At 38.2% G+C, this 21,655-nt stretch overlaps 1 protein-coding gene and 1 pseudogene across 11 annotated transcripts in view; one reads left to right on the top strand and one right to left on the bottom strand.

The window, feature by feature from the left end:
- The window catches only part of FUT8 (fucosyltransferase 8), a 352,458-nt gene that overhangs the window by 136,537 nt on the left and 194,266 nt on the right, over positions 1–21,655 (top strand). The window lies entirely within an intron of this gene.
- LOC308614258 (eukaryotic translation initiation factor 1A, X-chromosomal-like) lies at positions 587–1,016 on the bottom strand (annotated as a pseudogene). The gene has a single exon. The product of its transcript is annotated as a eukaryotic translation initiation factor 1A, X-chromosomal-like (transcript).

Raw genomic sequence — 21,655 nt, forward strand, 5'->3', positions numbered from 1 at the left:
GGGATCCTTTGTTTAGATGAATGGTCTAGACATGGGAAGATACTTGCTGTGGAAAACCTCCTTGCAGTAGAATCTGGACTCAAATAACTGGGTTGAAATTCCTGTTTGACGCTTGCTTGCTGTGTGACCCTCCCCCTTTATTTCCTTTTAATTGCCCTGGTTTTCTTATCTGTAAGACAGAAGCTGTTATTTCAGTTACAGTATTCTCAAACATTTTCTCTTGCATATTGGGATTTTCTCATTAATCTTCTAATATACCACTCATGTAGACTATTCTTTTTTTTTTCTTTAAGGAAGTTACATTTAAGAAAATAGGACTTTGGAATCAGACATACTTGGGTTCTATAAAAGCTCACTTCTTAAAGTTATCTGTTAAAATGTGTCAGAGTTTTATCTAATGAGGGAATAATCAGGAAGACCAAAGAACTGCTACTAAGAGTATGTGAGCATCAGGAGTTCATGTATTCATTTAGGAAAGGGATGCCAATATAAAATTGCAAAGCTACACAGAAGTCTCATTAACTTTCTCAAGGAAAAGGAAGCCATATCATCTTGGAAACTTGGAATGTAAAACAGTGAGTTCAATTTATATATCATCATGGTCTTTATCATCATCTCCAGTATCAGCAAAATGGATTGTATCATCATCTCCAGCACCAAATATATCTTCTTCATTGATTTTAGCATGTTTTGGAAGCTTGCCATATGCCTTCAGACTTATAGCTTTATCTGCATTGTATTTTGAAATTACATTAGCTTTGTTATCCTGATAGTCAGGCAGACCAACCAATAACATATCTGAGATATTTATTTAAACCATTTTCCTCATTTTTCCTTTGATATGGCATAGCCTCTTTACACATCAAAGCACATTGCTTCTACTCAGTCATTTCCCAACATTCTGATTACCTGAGCATACTCTTATTCATATGCTTTACACACCAACCTTTTTTGGATTCATTTTCTTTCTTACCCTTGCACCTGTTTTTACCTTCTTTACCTTTATTCTTGGGCATGGCAATGCTTCCCAGCATCTCAAATTCCTTTCCTGTGGTGGCAGTGGCAGCTGCTCCTTTGAGTGGCACACAGGACAAAGTAGCACATGGTAATTATGGAACCACGTGTGTGGGAGAGTTTTGAGACTGAGCTTTTCTAAGACATACTTAGCAGCATCAAAATTCTTTTCTTGCCTCTTCCCTTTCTGTGTATGTTAATATTCTTAACGTTTTCTGGGGGCAGGTATAGAGTAATCTTTACTCTTACGCTTTCTTAGCCTTATTACTAGGGTGCACCTCTCTGCTTGTGTCTTTACTGAATGTCCCAAGGATTCAATGAGGACTTTTTATCTTGTTTGTGAGAACATGGATGATTCCTGGCCCTGTGTAAGCTGGGAATTATTCACCTTTTATTACCTGGCAATTATTCTTTCCCAGAAGTTGTTTTTGCTCAACCTTAATTTGCATATGCAAATTGGTATTCAGGTAAAATTTAAGTGGAAATTCCCCTCCACTCCCCTTAAAAAATTTGGTCTTGGGCTTCCCTGGTGGCGCAGTGGTTGAGAGTCTGCCTGCTAATGCAGGGGACATGGGTTCGAGCCCTGGTCTGGGAAGATCCCACATGCCACGGAGCAACTGTGCCCGTGAGCCACAACTACTGAGCCTGCGTGTCTGGAGCCTGTGTTCCAGAACAAGAGAGGCCGTGATAGTGAGAGGCCTGCACACTGCAATGAAGAGTGGCCCCCACTTGCCACAACTAGAGAAAGCCCTCACACAGAAATGAAGACCCAACACAGCAAAAATAAATAAATAAATAATAATTAAAAAAACAAACAAACAAACAAACAAAAAAACCCTGTAATCCTGCAGGGTACTTAAAAAAAAAATTTGGTCTTTGCATTGCTCTCTGACTTCAGGACTTATCTCCCCCACTCCCCCCCCTCCACCAAATAATTGCTGCTTTGGCCTTTCTGTGCTCTGACCTCACCAGTCTTTTCTTTTTTTTCCTTTTTTTTTTTTGAATTTGGGGGTCATGGCTGAGACTGGGATCATAAATATAAGATTCATCAGTATATGATGGTATTGAAAGCTGTGAGAGTAAATTCAACTTAGAGATGAGTCTACGTAGAAAACACTCCAGAGTTCAGAGGTCAGAGAGTTGAGGGGAAATAGGCAAAGGTGATGAGAATGGGGAATCAGGTGGAGGAAAACTGGGAGAGAGTGGGCCACAGATGCCAATTAAAAAAAAAGAGGGGAGATATGAAGGAGGAAGATATAAATCAGTTCAAATATTTCAGGTAATTAATATGAGGACTGCAATTTTTTTTGAATTTTATTTTTTATACAGCAGGTTCTTATTAGTTATTTATTTTATACATATTAGTGTCTATATGTCAATCCCAATCTTCCAGTTCATCTCACCACCACCACCACCACCCCCTCCCGCTTTCCCCCATTGGGGTCCATGTTTGTTCTCTACATCTGTGTCTCTATTTCTGTCTTGCAGAACGGTTCATCTGTACCATTTTTCTAGATTCCACATATGTGCGTTAATATACGATATTTGTTTTTCTCTTTTTGACTTACTTCACTCTGTATGACAGTCTCTAGATCCATCCACATCTCTACAAATGACTGAAATTTGTTCGTTTTTATGGCTGAGTAATATTCCATTGTATATATGTGCCACATCTTCTTCATCCATTCGTCTGTCTGAGGCCATTTAGGTTGAATCCACGACCTGGCTATTGTAAGTAGTGCTGCAGTGAATATTGGGGTGCATGTGTCCTTTTGAATTATGGTTTTCTCAGGGTATATGCCCAGTAGTGGGATTCTGGGGTCATATGGTAATTCTATTTTTAGTTTATTAAGGAACGTCTATACTGTTCTTCATAGTGGCTGTATCAGTTTACATTCCCACCAACAGTGCAAGAGGATTCCCTTTTCTCCACACCCTCACCAGCATTTATTGTTTGCAGATTTTCTGATGATGCTCATTCTAACCGGTGTAAGGTGATACCTCATTGTAGTTTTGGTTTGCATTTCTCTAATAATTAGTGATGTTGAGCAGTTTTTCATGTGCTTCTTGGCCATCTGTATGTCTTCTTTGGGGAAAAGTCTATTTAGGTCTTCTGTCCATTTTTTGATTGGGTTGTTTGTTTTTTTAATATTGAGCTTTATAAGCTGTTTGTATATTTTGGAGACTAGTCCTTACTCCGTTGATTTGTTTGCAAATATTTTCTCCCATTCTGAGGGTTGTCTTTTCATCTTGTTTATAGTTTCCTTTGCTGTGCAAAAGGTTTTAAGTTTCATTAAGTCCCATTTGTTTATTTTTGTTTTTATTTCCATTACTCTAGGAAGTGGGTCAAAAAGGATCTTGTTGTGATTTATGTCAAAGAGTGTTCTTCCTATGTTTTCCTCTAAGAGTTTTATAGTGTCTGGACTTACATTTAGGTGTTTAATCCATTTTGATTTATTTTTATGTATGGTGTTAGGAAGTGTTCTAATTTCATTCCTTTACATGTAGCTGTCCAGATTCCCCAGAACCACTTATTGAAGAGACTGTTTTTTCTCCATTGTATATCTTTGCCTCCTTTGTCATAGATTAGTTGACCATATGTGCGTGGGTTTATCGCTGGGCTTTCTATCCTGTCCATTGATCTTTATTTCTGTTTTTCTGCCAGTACCATATTGTCTTGATTACTGTAGCTTTGTAGGATAGTCTGAAGTTAGGGAGTTTGATTCCTCTAGCTCCATTTTTTTTTTCCCTCAAGATTGCTTTGGCTATTTGGGGTCTTTTGTGTCTCCATACAAATTTTAAGATTTTTTCTTCTAGTTCTGTAAAAACTGCCCTTGTTAATTTGTTAGGGATTGCATTGAATCTGTAGATTGCTTTGGGTAGTATAGTCATTTTCACAACATTGGTTCTTCCAATCCAAGAACATGGTATATCTCTCCATCTGTTGGTATCATCTTTAATTTCTTTCGTCAGTGTCTTATAGTTTTCTGCATACAGGTCTTTTGTCTCCCTAGGTAGGTTTATTCCTAGGTATTTTATTCTTTTTGTTGCAATGGTAAATGGGAGTGATCCCTTAATTTCTCTTTCATATTTTTCATCATTAGTGTATAGGAATGCAAGAGATTTCTGTGCATTAATTTTGTATCCTGCAACTTTACCAAATTCATTGATTAGCTCTAGTAGTTTTCTGGTGGCAACTTTAGTATTCTTCATGTATAGTATCATGTCATCTGCAAACAGTGACAGTTTTACTTCTTTTCCAATTTGTATTCCTTTTACTTCTTTTTCTTCTCTGATTGCCGTGGCTAGGATTTCCAAAACTATGTTGAATAATAGTGGCGAGAGTGGACATCCTTGTCTTGTTCCTGATCTTAGAGGAGATGCTTTCAGTTTTTCACCATTGAGAAAGATGTTTGCTGTGGGTTTGTCGTATATGGCCTTTATTATGTTGAGGGAGTTTCCCTCTATGCCCACTTTCTGGAGAGTTTTTATCATAAATGGGTGTTGAATTTTGTCAAAAGCTTACTGCGTCTATTGAGAGGATCATATGGTTTTTATTCTTCGGTTTGTTAATATGGTGTATCACATTGATTGGTTTGCATATACTGAAGAATCCTTGCATCCCTGGGATAAATCTCACTTGATCATGGTGTATGACCCTTTAATGTGTTGTTGGATTGTGTTTGCTAGTATTTTGTTGAGCATTTTTGCATCTATATTCATCAGTGATGTTGGTCTGTAATTTTCTTTTTTTAGAGTATCTTTGTCTGGTTTTTGGTATCAGGGTGATGGTGGCCTCATAGAATGAGTTTGGGAGTGTTCCTTCCTCTGCAATTTTTTGGAAGAGTTTGAGAATGATGGGTGTTAGCTGTTCTCTAAGTGTTAGATAGAATTCACTTATGAAGCCATCTGGTTCTGGACTTTTGTTTGTTGGAAGATTTTTAATCACAGATTCAATTTCGTTACTTGTAATTGATTTGTTCATATTTTCTATTTCTTCCTGGTTCAGTCTTAGAAGGTTATACCTCTAAGAATTTGTCCATTTCTTCCAGGTTGTCCATTTTTTTTTTTTTTTTTTCTTTTTGCGGTATGCGGGCCTCTCACTGTTGTGGCCTCTCCCGTTGCGGAGCATAGGCTCCGGATGCACAGGCCCAGCGGCCATGGCTCACGGGCCCAGCCGCTCCGCGGCATATGGGATCCTCCCAGACCAGGGCACGAACCCGTATCCCCTGCATCGGCAGGCGGACTCTCAACCACTGCGCCACCAGGGAGGCCCAGGTTGTCCATTTTATTGGCTGAGAGTTGCTTATAGTAGTCTCTTATGATGCTTTGTATTTCTGTGGTGTCCATTGTAACTTCTCCTTTTTCATTTCTTTTTTTTTCATAAAACATTTTTTTTATTAGTTTCTGCTTTATAACAAAGTGAATCAGTCATACATATACATCTGTTCCCACATCCCTTCCCTCATGCATCTCCCTCCCTCCCACCCTCCCCATCCCACCCCTCCAGGCGGTCACAAAGCACCGAGCTGATCTCCCTGTGCTCTGCGGCTGCTTCCCACTATCTATCTACCTTACTTTGGTAGTGTATATATGTCCATGCCTCTCTTTCGCTTTGTCACAGCTTACCCTTCCTCCTCCCCATATCCTCAAGTCCATTCTCAAGTAGGTCTGTGTCTTTATTCCCGTTTTACCCCTAGGTTATTCATGATATTTTTTTTAAATTCCATATATATGTGTTAGCATACGGTATTTGTCTTTCTCTTTCTGACTTACTTCACTCTGTATGACAGACTCTAGGTCCATCCACCTCATTACAAATAGCTCAGTTTCGTTTCTTTTTATGGCTGAGTAATATTCCATTGTATATATGTGCCACATCTTCTTTATCCATTCATCCGATGATGGACACTTAGGTTGCTTCCAGCTCCGGGCTATTGTAAATAGAGCTGCAATGAACATTTTGGTACATGTCTCTTTTGGAATTATGGTTTTCTCAGGGTATATGCCTAGTAGTGGGATTGCTGGGTCATATGGTAGTTCTATTTGTAGTTTTTTAAGGAACCTCCATACTGTTCTCCATAGTGGCTGTACCAATTCACATTCCCACCAGCAGTGCAAGAGTGTTCCCTTTTTTCCACACCCTCTCCAGCATTTATTGTTTCTAGATTTCTTGATGATGGCCATTCTGACTGGTGTGAGATGATATCTCATTGTAGTTTGGATTTGCATTTCTCTAATGATTAATGATGTTGAGCATTCTTTCATGTGTTTGTTGGCAGTCTGTATATCTTCTTTGGAGAAATGCCTATTTAAGTCTTCTGCCCATTTTTGGATTGGGTTGTTTGTTTTTGTGCTATTGAGCTGCATGAGCTGTTTATAAATTTTGGAGATTAATCCTTTGTCAGTTGCTTCATTTGCAAATATTTTCTCCCATTCTGAGGGTTGTCTTTTGGTCTTCTTTATGGTTTCCTTTGCTGTGCAAAAGCTTTGAAGTTTCATTAGGTCCCATTTGTTTATCTTTGTTTTTATTTCCATTTCTCTAGGAGGTGGGTCCAGAAGGATCTTGCTGTGATTTATGTCATAGAGTGTTCTACCTATGTTTTCCTCTAAGAGTTTGATAGTTTCTGGCCTTACGTTTAGGTCTTTAATCCATTTTGAGCTTATTTTTGTGTATGGTGTTAGGGAGTGATCTAATCTCAAACTTTTACATGTCCGTGTCCAGTTTTCCCAGCACCACTTATTGAAGAGGCTGTCCTTTCTCCACTGTACATTCCTGCCTCCTTTATCAAAGATAAGTTGGCCATATGTGCGTGGGTTTATCTCTGGGCTTTCTATCCTGATCCACTGATCTGTCTTTCTGTTTTTATGCCAGTACCACACTGTGTTAATTACTGTAGCTTTGTAGTATAGTCTGAAGTCAGGGAGCCTGATTCCTCCAGCTCCGTTTTTCGTTCTCAAGATTGCTTTGGCTATTCGGGGTCTTTTGTTTTTCCAAACAAATTTTGAAATTTTTTGTTCTAGTTCTGTGAAAAATGCCAGTGGTAGTTTGATAGGGATTGCGTTGAATCTGTAGATTGCTTTGGGTAGTAGAGTCATTTTCACAATATTGATTCTTCCAATCCAGGAGCATGGTATATCTCTCCATCTATTTGTATCATCTTTAATTTCTTTCATCGGTGTCTTATAATTTTCTGCATACAGGTCTTTTGTCTCCTTAGGTAGGTTTATTCCTAGATATTTTATTCTTTTTGTTGCAATGGTAAATGGGAGTGTTTTCTTGATTTCATTTTCAGATTTTTCATCATTAGTGTACAGGAATGCCAGAGATTTCTGTGCATTAATTTTGTATCCTGCTACTTTACCAAATTCATTGATCAGCTCTGGTAGTTTTCTGGTAGCATCTTTAGGATTCTCTGTGTATAGTATCATGTCATCTGCAAACAGTGACAGCTTTACTTCTTCTTTTCCAATTTGGATTCCTTTTATTTCCTTTTCTTCTCTGATTGCTGTGGCTAAAACTTCCAAAACTAAGTTGAATAAGAGTGGTGAGAGTGGGAAACCTTGTCTTTTTCCTGATCTTAGTGGAAATGGTTTCAGTTTTTCACCATTGAGAACAATGTTGGGTTTGTCATATATGGCCTTTATTATGTTGAGGAAAGTTCCCTCTATGCCTACTTTCTGCAGGGTTTTTATCATAAATGGGTGTTGAATTTTGTCGAAAGCTTTCTCTGCATCTATTGAGATGATCATATGGTTTTTCTCCTTCAACTTGTTAATATGGTGTATCACATTGATTGATTTGCGTATGTTGAAGAATCCTTGCATTCCTGGAATAAACCCCACTTGATCATGGTGTATGATCCTTTTAATGTGCTGTTGGATTCTGTTTGCTAGTATTTTGTTGAGGATTTTTGCATCTATGTTCATCAGTGATATTGGCCTGTAGTTTTCTTTCTTTGTGACATCCTTGCCTGGTTTTGGTATCAAGGTGATGGTGGCCTCATAGAATGAGTTTGGGAGTGTTCCTTCCTCTGAAATTGTTTGGAAGAGTTTGAGAAGGATGGGTGTTAGCTCTTCTCTAAATGTTTGATAGAATTCGCCTGTGAAGCCATCTGGTCCTGGGCTTTTGTTTGTTGGAAGATTTTTAATCACAGTTTCAATTTCAGTGCTTGTGATTGGTCTATTCATATTTTCTATTTCTTCCTGATTCAGTCTTGGCAGGTTGTGCATTTCTAAGAATTTGTCCATTTCTTCCAGGTTGTCCATTTTATTGGCATAGAGTTGCTTGTAGTTATCTCTCATGATCTTTTGTATTTCTGCAGTCTCAGTTGTTACTTCTCCTTTTTCATTTCTAATTCTATTGATTTGCGTCTTCTCCCTTTTTTTCTTGATGAGTCTGGATAATGGTTTGTCTATTTTGTTTATCTTCTCAAAGAACCAGCTTTTAGTTTTATTGATCTTTGCTATCGTTTTCTTCATTTATTTCTGATCTGATCTTTATGATTTCTTTCCTTCTGCTAGTTTTGGGGGGTTTTTGTTCTTCTTTCTCTAATTGCTTTAGGTGGAGGGTCAAGTTTTTTGCTCGAGATGTTTCCTGTTTCTTAAGGTGGGATTGTATTGCTATAAAATTCCCCCTTAGAACTGCTTTTGCTGCGTCCCATAGGTTTTGGGTCGTCGTGTCTCCATTGTCATTTGTTTCTAGGTATTTTTTAATTTCCTCTTTGATTTCTTCAGTGATCACTTCGTTATTGAGTAGTGTATTGTTTAGCCTCCATGTGTTTGTATTTTTTACAGATCTTTTCCTGTAATTGATGTCTAGTCTCATAGCATTGTGGTCGGAAAAGATACTTGATACAATTTCAATTTTCTTAAATTTACCAAGGCTTGATTTGTGACCCAAGATATGATCTATCCTGGAGAATGTTCCATGAGCACTTGAGAAAAATTGTATTCTGTTCTTTTTGGATGGAATGTCCTATAAATATCAATTAAGTCCATCTTGTTTAATGTATCATTTAAAGCTTGTTTCCTTATTTATTTTCATTTTGGATGATCTGTCCATTGGTGAAAGTGGGGTGTTAAAGTCCCCTACTATGATTGTGTTACTGTCGATTTCCCCTTTTATGGCTGTTAGTATTTGCCTTATGTATTGAGGTGCTCCTATGTTGGGTGCATAAATATTTACAATTGTTATATCTTCTTCTTGGATCGATCCCTTTATCATTATGTAGTGTCCTTCTTTGTCTCTTCTAATAGTCTTTATTTTAAAGTCTATTTTGTCTGATATAAGAATTGCTACTCCAGCTTTCTTTTGATTTCCATTTGCATGGAATATCTTTTTCCATCCCCTTACTTTCAATCTGTATGTGTCTCGAGGTCTGAAATGGGTCTCTTGTAGACAGCATATATATGGGTCTTGTTTTTGTATCCATTCAGCCAATCTGTGTCTTTTGGTGGGAGCATTTAGTCCATTTACATTTAAGGTAATTATCGATATGTATGTTCCTATTCCCATTTCCTTAATTGCTTTGGGTTCGTTATTGTAGGTATATTCCTTCTATTGTGTTTCTTGCCTAGAGAAGTTCCTTTAGCATTTGTTGTAAAGCTGGTTTGGTGGTGCTGAACTCTCTCAGCTTTTGCTTGTCTGTAAAGGTTTTAATTTCTCCATCAAATCTGAATGAGATCCTTGCTGGGTAGAGTAATCTTGGTTGCAGGTTTCTCTCCTTCATCACTTTAATTATGTCCTGCCACTCCCTTCTGGCTTGTAGAGTTTCTGCTGAGAGATCAGCTGTTAACCTGATGGGGATTCCCTTGTGTGTTATTTGTTTATTTTTCCCTTGCTGCTTTTAATATGATTTCTTTGTGTTTAATTTTTGACAGTTTGATTAATATGTGTCTTGGCGTATTTCTCCTTGGATTTATTCTGTATGGGACTCTCTGTGCCTCCTGGACTTGATTAACTATTTCCTTTCCCATATTAGGGAAGTTTTCAACTATAATCTCTTCAAATATTTTCTCAGTCCCTTTCTTTTTCTCTTCTTCTTTTGGAACCCCTATAATTCGAATGTTGGCGTGTTTAGTGTTGTCCCAGAGGTCTCTGAGACTGTCCTCTGTTCTTTTCATTCTTTTTTCTTTATTTTGCTCTGCATCAGTTATTTCCACTATTTTATCTTCCACCTCACTTATCCGTTCTTCTGCCTCAGTTATTCTGCTATTGATCGCATCTAGAGTATTTTTCATTTCATTTATTGTGTTTTTAATCGATACTTGATTCATCTTTAGTTCTTCTAGGTCCTTGTTAACTGTTTCTTGCATTTTGTCTATTCTATTTCCAAGATTTTGGATCATGGAAATAGAATCTTGGATCATCTTTACTATCATTATTCTGAATTCTTTTTCAGGTAGACTGCCTATTACCTCTTCATTTGTTAGGTCTGGTAGGTTTTTATCTTGGTCCTTCATCTGCTGTGTATTTCTCTGTCTTCTCTTTTTGCTTATATTACTGTGTTTGGGGTCTCCTTTTTTGCAGGCTGCAGATTCGTAGTTCCTGTTGTTTTTGGTGTCTGTCCCCAGTGGCTAAGGTTGTTTCAGTAGGTTGTGTAGGCTTCCTGGTGGGGGGGACTAGAGCCTGTGTTCTGGTGGTTGAGGCTCGATCTTGTCTTTCTGGTGGACAGGTCCACGTCTGGTGGTGTGTTTTGGGGTGCCTGTGGCCTTATTATGTTTTTAGGCAGCCTCTCTGTTAATGGGTGGGGTTGTGTTCCTTCCTTGCTAGTTGCTTGGCATAGGGTGACCAGCACTGTAGTTTGCTGGTCGTTGACTGAAGCTGGGTGCTGGTGTTGAGATGGAGATCTCTGGGAGATTTTCGCTGCTTGATATTATGTGGAGCTGGGAGGTCTCTTGTGGACCCGTGTCCTGAAGTTGGCTCTCCCACTTCAGAGGCACAGCATTGACTCCTGGCTGCAGCACCAAGAGCCTTTCATCTACCCGGCTCAGAATAAAAGGGAGAAAAAGTAGAAAGAAAGAATTAGTAGAAGAAAGAAAGAGAGAGAGAAAGAAAGGAAGAAGGAAAGAAAGGAAGGAAGGAAGAAAGAAAGAAAGGAGGGAGGGAAGGAGGAAGGATGGAAAGAAAGAAAGGAGGGAGAGAGGGAGGAATGAAAGAAAAAGGATGAGTGAATGGAAGAAGGGAGGGAGGGAGGGAGGGAGGAAGGGAAGAAAGAAAGACAGGAGGGAGGGAGGGAGGAAGGAAAGAAAAAGAAAGTGAAAGGAAGAGGGGTGGGAGGGAGGGAGGAAGGAAAGAAAGACAGGAAGGAGGGAGGGAGGGAGGAAGGAAAGAAAAAGAGCTTAAGGAAGAAGGGAGGGAGGGAGTAAGGAAAGAAAGAGAGAAGGAAAGGAGGGGCGGTGGGAGGGAGGGAAGGTAGGAAAAAAAGAAAGAGCAGGTAAAGTAAAATAGATTAAAGTATGAAATATAGTAGCGTTATTAAAATTAAAAAGTAATTATTGAAAAAAATACGGACCGATAGAACCCTGGGACATATGGTGGAAGCAAAGCTATACAGAGAGAATCTTACACAGAAGAATACACATACACATTCACAAAAAGAGAGCTGGGGGAAAAATCAAAAATCTTCCTCTCCAAGTCCACCTCCTCAATTTGGGATACTTCGTTGTAAAAAGAGGAAAAGGGGGGAAAGTCTTAAATCTTGTCCTCGAAGTCCACTTCCTCAATTTGGGATGATTCGCTGTCTATTCATGCACTCCACAGACGCAGGGCACATCAAGTGGACCGTGGAGCTTTAATCCGCTGCCTCCGAGGCTGCACAGAGAGATTTCCCTGTCTCTTCTCTGCTCTCACAGCTCCCGGGTCTCAGCCTTGGACCGGGCCCTGCCTCTGCGCGTAGGTCGCCAGAGGGCGTCCGTTCTTCGCTCAGACAGGACGGGTTTAAAGGAGCCGCTGATGTGGGGGCTCTGGCTCACTCAGGCAGAGGGGAGGGAGGGGCGCGCAGAGTGGGGCGGGCCTGCGGCGGCAGAGGCCGGCATGACGTTGCACCAGACCAAGGCGCTCCGTGCGCTTTCCCGGGAAAGCCGTCCCCGGGTTCCGGGACTCCGGCAATGGCGAGGTGCACAGGCCCCCCGGAAGGCGGGGCGGACAGTGACCCGCGCTCGCACACAGGCCCCGCGGCGGCGGCAGCAGCAGCAGCAGCCCCAGCGTCCCACGCCCATCTCCGGGGTCCGCGCCTTTAGCCGCGGCTCGCGCCCGTCTCTGGCGCTTCCCAAAGCAGCCCTCTTAATGCCCTCTCCTCGCGCACCAGGAAACAAAAGGGAAGAAAAAGCCTCTTGCCTCTTTGGCAGCTCCAGACCCTTTCCCCGGACTCCCTCCGGGCTAGCCGTGGTACACTAACCCCCTCAGGCTCTCTTCCTGCCGCCAGCCCCAGTCCTCTCCCTGCGCTCCGACTGAAAGCCAATACCCGATACCCGAGCCTCAGCTCCCAGCCCCGCCCGCCCCGGCGGCCGAGCAGACAAGCCTCTCGGGCTGGTGTGTGCCTGAGGGCACCGATTCTCTGTGCCGTAATCTCTCCGCTTTGCCCTCCACACCCCTGTTGCTGTGCTCTTCTCCGCTACTCCGAAGCTTCCCACTCCGCCACCTGCAGTCTCCGCCCGCGAAGGGGTTTGTAGTGTGTGGAAACCTTTCCTCTTTCACGGCTCCCTCCCTCTAGTGCAGGTCCCATCCCTATCCTTTTGTCTCTGTTTATTCTTTTTTCTTTTGCCCTATCCAGGTATGTGGGGAGTTTCTTGCCTTTTGGGGGGTCTGAGGTCTTCTGTCAGCGTTCAGTAGGTGTTCTGTAGGAGTTGTTCCACGTGTAGATGAATTTCTGATGTATCTGTGGGGAGGAAGGTGATCTCCGCGTCTTACTCATCCGCCATCTTCCCAGGGTCCTTCCTTTTTCATTTCTAATTTTATTGATTTGAGTCCTCTCCCTCTTTTTCTTGATGCGTCTGGCTAAAAGTTTATCAATTTTGTTTATCTTCTCAAAGAACCAGCTTTTAGTTTTATTGGTATTTGCTATTGTTTTCTTTCTGTTTCATTTATTTCTGCTCTGATCTTTATGATTGCTTCTACTAACCTTGGGTTTTCTTTGTTTTTCTTTCTGTAGTTCCTTTAGGTGTAAGGTTAGATTGTTTTTTTGAGATTTTTTTTATTTCTTGAGGTAGGCTTGTATTGCTATAAACTTCCGTCTTACAACTGCTTTTGCTGCATTGCATAGGTTTTGGATCATCATGTTTTTGTTGTCATTTATCTCTATGTATTTTTTGATTTCCTTTTTGATTTCTTCAGTAATTTCTTGGTTATTTAGTAGCGCACTCTTTGGCGTCCATGTGATTGTGTTTTTTACGTTTTTTCCCCCTGTAATTCATTTATAATTTCACAGCGTTGTGGTCAGAAAAGATGCTTGATATGATTTCAATTTTCTTAAATTTACTGAGGCTTGATTTGTGACCCAAGATTTGACCTCTCCTGTATAATGTTCCGTGCGCACTTGAGAAGAAGGTGTAATCTGCTGGTTTTGGATGGAATGTCTTTAAATATCAATTAAATCTCTCTGGTCTGTTTTGTCATTTAAAGCTTCTGCTTCCTTATTTATTTTCATTTTGGATGATCTGTCCATTGGTGTAAGTGAGATGTTAAAGTCCCCCACTATTATTTTGTACTGTCGATTTCCTCTTTTATGGCTGTTAGCATTTACCTTATGTATTGAGGTACTCCTGTGTTGTGTGCATATATATTTATAATTGTTATGTATTCCTCTTGGATTGATCCCTTGATCATTAGGTAGTGTGCTTCCTTGTCTCTTGTAACATTCTCTATTTTAAAGTCTATTTTATCTGATATGAGTTTTGCTACTCCAGCTTTCTTTTGATTTCCATTTACGTGGAATATCTTTTTCCATCCCCTCACTTTCAGTCTGTATGTGTCCCTAGGTCTGACGTGGGTCTGTTGTAGACAGCATATATATGGGTCTTGTTTTTGTATCCATTCAGCAAGCCTGTGTCTTTTGGTTGGAGCATTTAATCTATTCATATTTAAGGTAATTATCGATATGTATGTTCCTATGACCATTTTCTTAATTGTTTTGGGTTTGTTTTTGTAGGTCCTTTTCTTCTCTTGTGTTTCCCACTTAGAGAAGTTCCTTTAGCATTTGTTGTAAAGCTGGTTTGGTGGTGCCGAATTCTCTTAGCTTTTGCTTGTCTGTAAAGCTTTTGATTTCTCCATTGAATCAGAATGAGATCCCTGCTGTGTAGAGTAATTTTGGTTGTAGATTCTTCCCTTTCATCACTTTTAATATATTGTGCCACTCCCTTCTGGCTTGTAGATTTTCTGCTGAGAAATCAGCTGTTAACCTTATGGGAGTTTCCTTTTATGTTGTTTGTCATTTTTCCCTTGTTGCTTTTAATAATTTTTCTTTGTCTTTAATTTTTGTCCGTTTGATTACTGTGTGTCTCATCATGTTTCTCCTTGAGGTTATCCTGCCTGGGACTCTGCGCTTCCCGAACTTGGTTGGCTATTTCCTTTCCCATGTTAGGGAAGTTTTCAACCATAATCTCTTCAAATATTTTCTTGGTTCCTTACCCTCTCTCTTTTCCTTTTGGGACCCCTGTAATGCGAATGTTGGTGTATTTAATGTTGTTCCAGATGTCTCTTAGGCTGTCTTCATTTCATTCTTTTTTCTTTATTCTGTTCTGCAGCAGTGAATTCCACCATTCTGTCTTCCAGGTCACTCATCTGTTCTTCTGCCTCAGTTATTCTGCTATTGATTCCTTCTAGTGTAGTTTTCATTTCATTTATTGTATTGTTCATCTCTGTTTGTTTGTTTTTTAATTCTTCTAGGTCTTTGTTAAACATTTCTTGCATCTTCTCAATCTTTGCCTCCATTCTTTTTCCGAGGTCCTGGATCATCTTCACTATCATTATTCTGAATTCTTTTTCTGGAATTTGCCTGTCTCCACTTCATTTAGTTATTTTTCTTGGTCTTATCTTGTTCGTTCATAGTCTTCTGCCTTTTCACTTTGTCTGTCTTCCTGTGAATGTGGTTTATGTTCCACAGGCTGCAGGATTGTAGTTCTTCTTGCTTCTGCTGTCTGTCCTCTGGTGGATGAGTCTATCTAAGAGGCTTATCCTCACCTGTCTTTTCAACTCAGCAATGTACTGACTTCTATTTGGGTTTCTCCTCCAGCATCCTGCAGTCCCAAAAGTCCTTTGAGAAAGACATGCTAGATAATTATAGGGCTCACCTTTTTTGTTTCCCTTTTTTTTTTGGAATCACTTTTGAGCTACCTGTTGTCCAATGTCATATATGTAGTTTGTCCAGTTTTCTAGTTGCTTGCATATCGAAATTAATTCTGGATTATATTACTCCCTGATGGGTGAAAGTAGAGATCTCTTAACATTTTTAAATTGAAGAATGATATTCTTAGCAAGTGATACATCCTGCCCATCCTATAAATAAAACCTGCTTTGGCTGCTTTTCATCTAATACTAGTTACTAGTCAACTGATGCATTAAATTAAAGTTAGTGTAACCCTAACTAATAGGCTGATTCTTTTGGGTACTTTTATGCCTCTCTGAAGAGCACTGTTTGTTTTATGGTACTTTTTTTCTATTAAACATGATTCAATATAGGTAAAAAAAAACAAAAACAGAAACCTTAACATAACTCTTACTTAGTATAGAAACTTTTTACTAATAAAAAACAAATCTGTTTTATATTCCATCTATTGAGATACAGTGAAATAGTTTAAATTTAGTACTGCTCATTATTTCTTTAAAATTCTTGCAATCAGTTTAAAAGCATTCGTAATTGGAAGTAGAATGTAGATATAAACTGGTGTGAAGTTGAGAATGTCTCATTAAGTTTGGAATTTAAAAAAAAGATGTATTTGGTGAAGAACAATACAGTGAGCCTAAAGTGTTTTGTTTTTTTTTTTTAAAGGATCTGAGGTGCTCATGAAAGAATTAAAGACTCTCCTGCGTATGGTTGATTCAGTTCGCAACATGAGCTTCATTCTTCATCATTAGTGTTTACAGTGTTTCAGTTACTATACTAGGTACAACGTGCCCTATCCGGTAGTCATTTTTTTTCTATGGTGTTCTTAGTCGAGAGACTTGAAATTCGTAGGGGAATGTTTGAAAATGAGTCAGTAGTATCATTGTGATTTGAATGTTGTGTGCTCAGGCTTAAAGAAGGCATTTTTGTCTCTAGTATCAGAATTGCATATAAGTGTATCTTAGGAAAAAATCTGAAGAAATTTATAGCCATGATTTACATATCTCTCAAGGGATAAGGGTCAGGGTTATAATTATAGATGAGAGAACTATAAATGCACTAACTCTAACAGATGGTACCAAAATGTCTGAATTTTTGTTACTTTTATTATTTCTTAAAAACTGTTTAATGATACCTGTAAAAATTACTGCTTCTAGATATAGCTATTAGGTTTGGTATAGCAAAAGATTGTTTAACTCTTTAATTTTTTTGATGGCAGATACAAAATGCAGACACCTAATTATTCAAAATCTTTTAGATACTAATGACTATTCACTTGTGAGAAAATTTAAACTGATATAGACAGCCACTAGATCCGTTTGCCAAACCTGCTTTTGGTTTTGGTCTGTTATTGCTGAAAGAGATGGGTCTACCCATAGTGTTACCTAGGTGACATGGATGCACTACATTTCATCCTTCTAAATTGTTTACCATTGAAATTCATGGATTAGGTGTTATTTTGGTTACATGTTCCCTTGTTACTTTGCTACTAAAGAGTAATAATCCCTCAATAATAATGGTTTTGGTCAGCCAAGCCATATTGCTTTGATTCATTTGAAGGTGAGAACAGGACTCCATAATGAAATAGATCTGGCTATGAATCTTGGCTCCTTCTGGCTTTGTGACCTTAGGTGAATTACTTAACCTCTGCTGGTATATTTGATATTAGTATAGTTTACTAGTTAAATGAGTGAACACTGGAGCCAGTTTGTGAGGATTTGAATCCTGGTTGTGCTACTTATAAGCTGTGTGACTTTGGACAGGTCACTAACTTTTCTGCTTCCTCTTTCTCATCTGTAAATTAGAGATAATTATAGTACCTATCTGTAAAACACTTGGAGTGTTTTATACCTACCTGACATGTAGTGAGCACTCATACATGTTTGCTAGTATTATCTTCTATAAAACGAGGACAGAAATAATGTAAGAAAGATGTTATGAGGCCTGAATGAATAAATAAATAAAACACTTTGCACAGAGACTTAGTAAATGTTCAGTAAATGATGGTACTATAAGGGGATTAATATTATGATGATGCAGCAGATGTGCCTGTGAAGTAAGCATAGATCCAGGATTTGTAACTGAAGAGACCATACTGGAGCTCCATTGCTAATTGGTGAGGACAACACAGTGTGTTCCAACATTCTGTTAGTTCACTTATACAGAACAAATCAACTTTTATATCCTAGCTGGTGCACAAGATGTGGTAGAGGAAAAATTCAATCCAGTAAGACTTCAGAATTGCAATCTTGGTGTACCTATTGTAATACAGTTTGGGATTGGCCACACTCCACAGCTGGCCAAGGAAGTAAAAGCATTTATTGGGAAAATCTTTTACATCAGCCATATTAAAGATACAATATAAAACTTTTCGCAATATGAAGGGTTATTTAGAAGTTTTGAAAAACGGATAGCAAGTCATGATGCAGGCTCCTACGATTCTACCCAACTCTAAAATCTGTTTTCCCCTTCTGTAGTGATAGAATCCTGATTTTTTTTTAGCTTAGGCACATTGATGCCTGGAAGAAAAGACTATATTTCCCAGCTATGTGACTAAGTTCTGGCAAAAGAAATAAAAGTAGAAGCATTATGTGTGTGCTTGCACTGATTCAGCTGTAAGAGACCCCATTTTGCTGTTCAGTTTCTCTTCTTCTTTTTGACCTGTATTGAAGACATGGTAACTGGAACTTTAGTGAACATTTTGGGCCTTGAGGTGATCTTGATGATGGAAGCCAGGTACCTAGAATGGTGGAAAAGTTAGAAGCTTTGGTCCCTGAGGATACTTGCAACCACCGTCCCCTACATCACCTATCTCTAGACAACTTTTACAAAAGGAAAAAATAAACCTCAATCTTGTTTAAACCAAGTTACTGCTGTGTTTGGGTATTCTGTAATGTGTAGAATATATTCCTGAGGGGAAGGAGCATAAATAATAAAGCACCACTGAGATTTAATGGCTGGTGTACAAAGTGGGGTGTGTGGGGGAACTTAAGATAAATGAGAATTGAAGGGGAGTAGCATAAATGACTCAGGGATTGAGAAGATTGTGGATCTACTTTGATTATACTGGTGAAATTTTATTAGATTAATGGGAAATATGAAACTTTTATGGGAAAAATATTTAACAGTACAGTAACATTTGTACAATTAGTTATTAAATTACATTTTGTTGGATATTGGGGGTGGTTAGAGGAGCTGGCAAAATTGATGACAGAGCATGAATCATTTTTGTCATTAGAATATTAACAATTTTTCATAGATTGCTATTGTTAGGTTGTTATGCTATTGTTAAATGAAGTACTCATAACTTTGTAGTTTTTTTCTGGTAAATATATTCTTATTAATGAGACTTCAGGTGTCTCCTCTAAAAATTTTGGATTGGCAAATATGGAAAAAAATTTAGAAAACATTGGATTAGCTATTTTCTGTAGAAGAGCTTGAGAAAAGATTATTTTGAAGCCTATACAGCAAATGGTTGAGATTATTTCACTCTTTTACATAAAGCTTATTCTAAAAAATTGAGTATGTATTGATACCTGGGCCCTCACTTTTAAATGGTTTGTGTGACACCAGAATAATTGACTTGACATATTTAATTCAGTAGCTTTGGATAGACAAAGGTTTAGATGCCTGAGCTGAGAATGTTACAGTCTCTTTAATCATGTTGCCGAAGTTATGATTTGGTTTTATTTGGGTAGTGTGGAAATTATAGTCCTAGAAAGACTTCAGGAGGTCATATATTTCATTGTAGTTTATCAAATGTGTTTCCTATATAGTTTTTATCTTTGTTTTTCCTTGTGGATCTATTCATTCCTTTCCATATATCTCTTATCATTTAAATTTTATTTAAAGGTTAGTAACAAGTACTGTACATACTTTACTTGTCATTTTTTATCACCTTATTTCCTTTTCTTCTTTATTTTATAGATTTTCCTGGACAGTACATGTAACTTGAGTGGTGTGGAAATACCGCATACTCTCAAATCTCTAGCTATCCATTCTATGTGATAGAATATCTTCTTCAAGAATAAATTCCTTTTGGTGATGGCAATATAATATTCCATTATAATATTATTAGTTTTTCAGTCTTCATTATAAATCTTTGCTAATTTGGTGTATCTAATGTGTCTAATTTGATGTGTTTTAATGTATCTTTACTTAGTAATGAACTTGAATATCCATCTGTCTGTTTATCTATATTTTAATCATTTGTATCAACCGCATAATAAAGTCTTCGGCATGAGGGCTTAACTTACTTGGTTTTGAATCCTGTGTTTTCTAGTTACCAATTATGTGACCTTGAATATGTTTTTGTAATTGATTGGCAGCATAGTGTCATGAAAGGGCATTACATTTATAGACAAAAGACCTCTACTCTGACCTTAGCTTATACTAGCTTTGTAAATGCTTTGAGCAAATTACTTAATTGGTGTGAGCTACGGTTCCTCATCTGTAAAGGGGTGGCAAATTATAATTATAGTTTTTTTGAGGATAAATTGAAATCATAAATTATATAGCACTACCCAGATGTAAAACAATAAAATACTTTGTCTTCACTTTTTTAAAAAAAACAGGAATATTTTATTGTTATGAGATTTTTTTTTTCCCTTGGACTTTTTAATCTCATAACTGGAAGTTTGTATTTTTTGACCACTTTCACTCAGTTTACTTACCTCCCACACTCCCAGCCTCTAGCAATCACCAATCTGTTCTCTGTATCTGTGAGTTTGGGGTTTTTTTAGACTCCACATATAAGTGAGATAATACAGTATTTGTCTTTTTCTGTCTGTTTTATTTTACTCACCATAATGCTGTCAACGTTCATCCATATTGTTGCAAGTGGCAGGATTTTCCTTTTTTATGTGGCATACTATTCCATTATATATATTATATCCCATTTTCTTTATCCATTCTCCCTTGATAGACACTTAAATTGTTTCCATATCTTGGCTGTTGTTCTAGTGAACAATATAATGTTCTAGTGAACATGGAGCTGCAGATATATTTTTGAAATATTGATTTTGTTCCTTTGGATAAATACCAAGAAGTGGCATTGCTGATCATATGGTAGTTCTGTTTTTAATTTTTTGAGGAACTGCCATACTGTTTTCCAGTATGCAAATTGGCTGCACCAATTTGCACTCCCGCTAACAATACACAAGGGTTACCTTTTCTCCACATCCTCACGAGCACTTGTTATTTCTTGTCTTTTTGATAAAAATATGTGTGAGGTGATATCTCATTGTGGTTTTGATTTGCATTTTGCTGATGATTAGTGGTGTTAAGCACCTCTTCATGTACCTGTTGGCCATTTGTGTGTTGTCTTTGGAGAGATGTCTATTTAGATCCTCTGTCCATTTTTAAAATGGATTGTTTATTTTTTCTGTTGAGTTGTATGAGTTCTCAATATATTTTAGATATTAATCCCTTATCAGATATATGGCTTCCAAATATTTTATAGGTTGCCTTTTCATTTTGTTGATGGTTTCCTTTGCTATGCAGAAGCTTTTTAGTTTGATGTAGTCCCACTTGTTTATTTTTGCTTCTGTTGCCTTTTTTGCTTTTGATGTCAAATTAAAAAAATCACTGCCAAGACTGATGTCAAGAAGGCATTAAAATTTTATGGTGCAAAGTCAATGGAATTAAGGAAAGGCTAACCATAAATCGTTTATTTACTGATAATTAATCATAGCTTTTATTTTTATTTTATTTATTTATTTATTTATTTATTTATTTATTTATTTATTTTTTTGCTTTATAACAATTTAATCAGTTATACATATACATATGTTCCCATATCCCCTCCCTTTTGCGTCTCCCTCCCACCCTCCCTATCCCACCCCTCCAGGCGGTCACAAAGCACCGAGCTGATCTCCCTGTGCTATGCGGCTGCTTCCCACTAGCTATCTACCTTACGTTTGGTAGTGTATATATGTCCATGCCGCTCTTTCACTTTGTCACAGCTTACCCTTCCCCCTCCCCATATCCTCAAGTCCATTCTCTAGTAGCTCTGTGTCTTTATTCCTGTCTTAACCCTATGTTCTTCATGACATTTTCTTTTTCTTAAATTCCATATATATGTGTCAGCATACAGTATTTGTCTTTCTCTTTCTGACTTACTTCACTCTGTATGACAGACTCTAGGTCCATCCACCTCATTACAAATAGCTCAATTTCATTTCTTTTTATGGCTGAGTAATATTCCATTGTATATATGTGCCACATCTTCTTTACCCATTCATCCGATGATGGACACTTAGGTTGTTTCCATCTCCGGGCTATTGTAAATAGGGCTGCAATGAACATTTTGGTACATG

This window comes from Mesoplodon bidens, assembly GCF_964165515.1.
Source record: "Mesoplodon bidens genome assembly, chromosome: 3".
Classification (NCBI taxonomy): Eukaryota; Metazoa; Chordata; class Mammalia; order Artiodactyla; family Ziphiidae; genus Mesoplodon; species Mesoplodon bidens.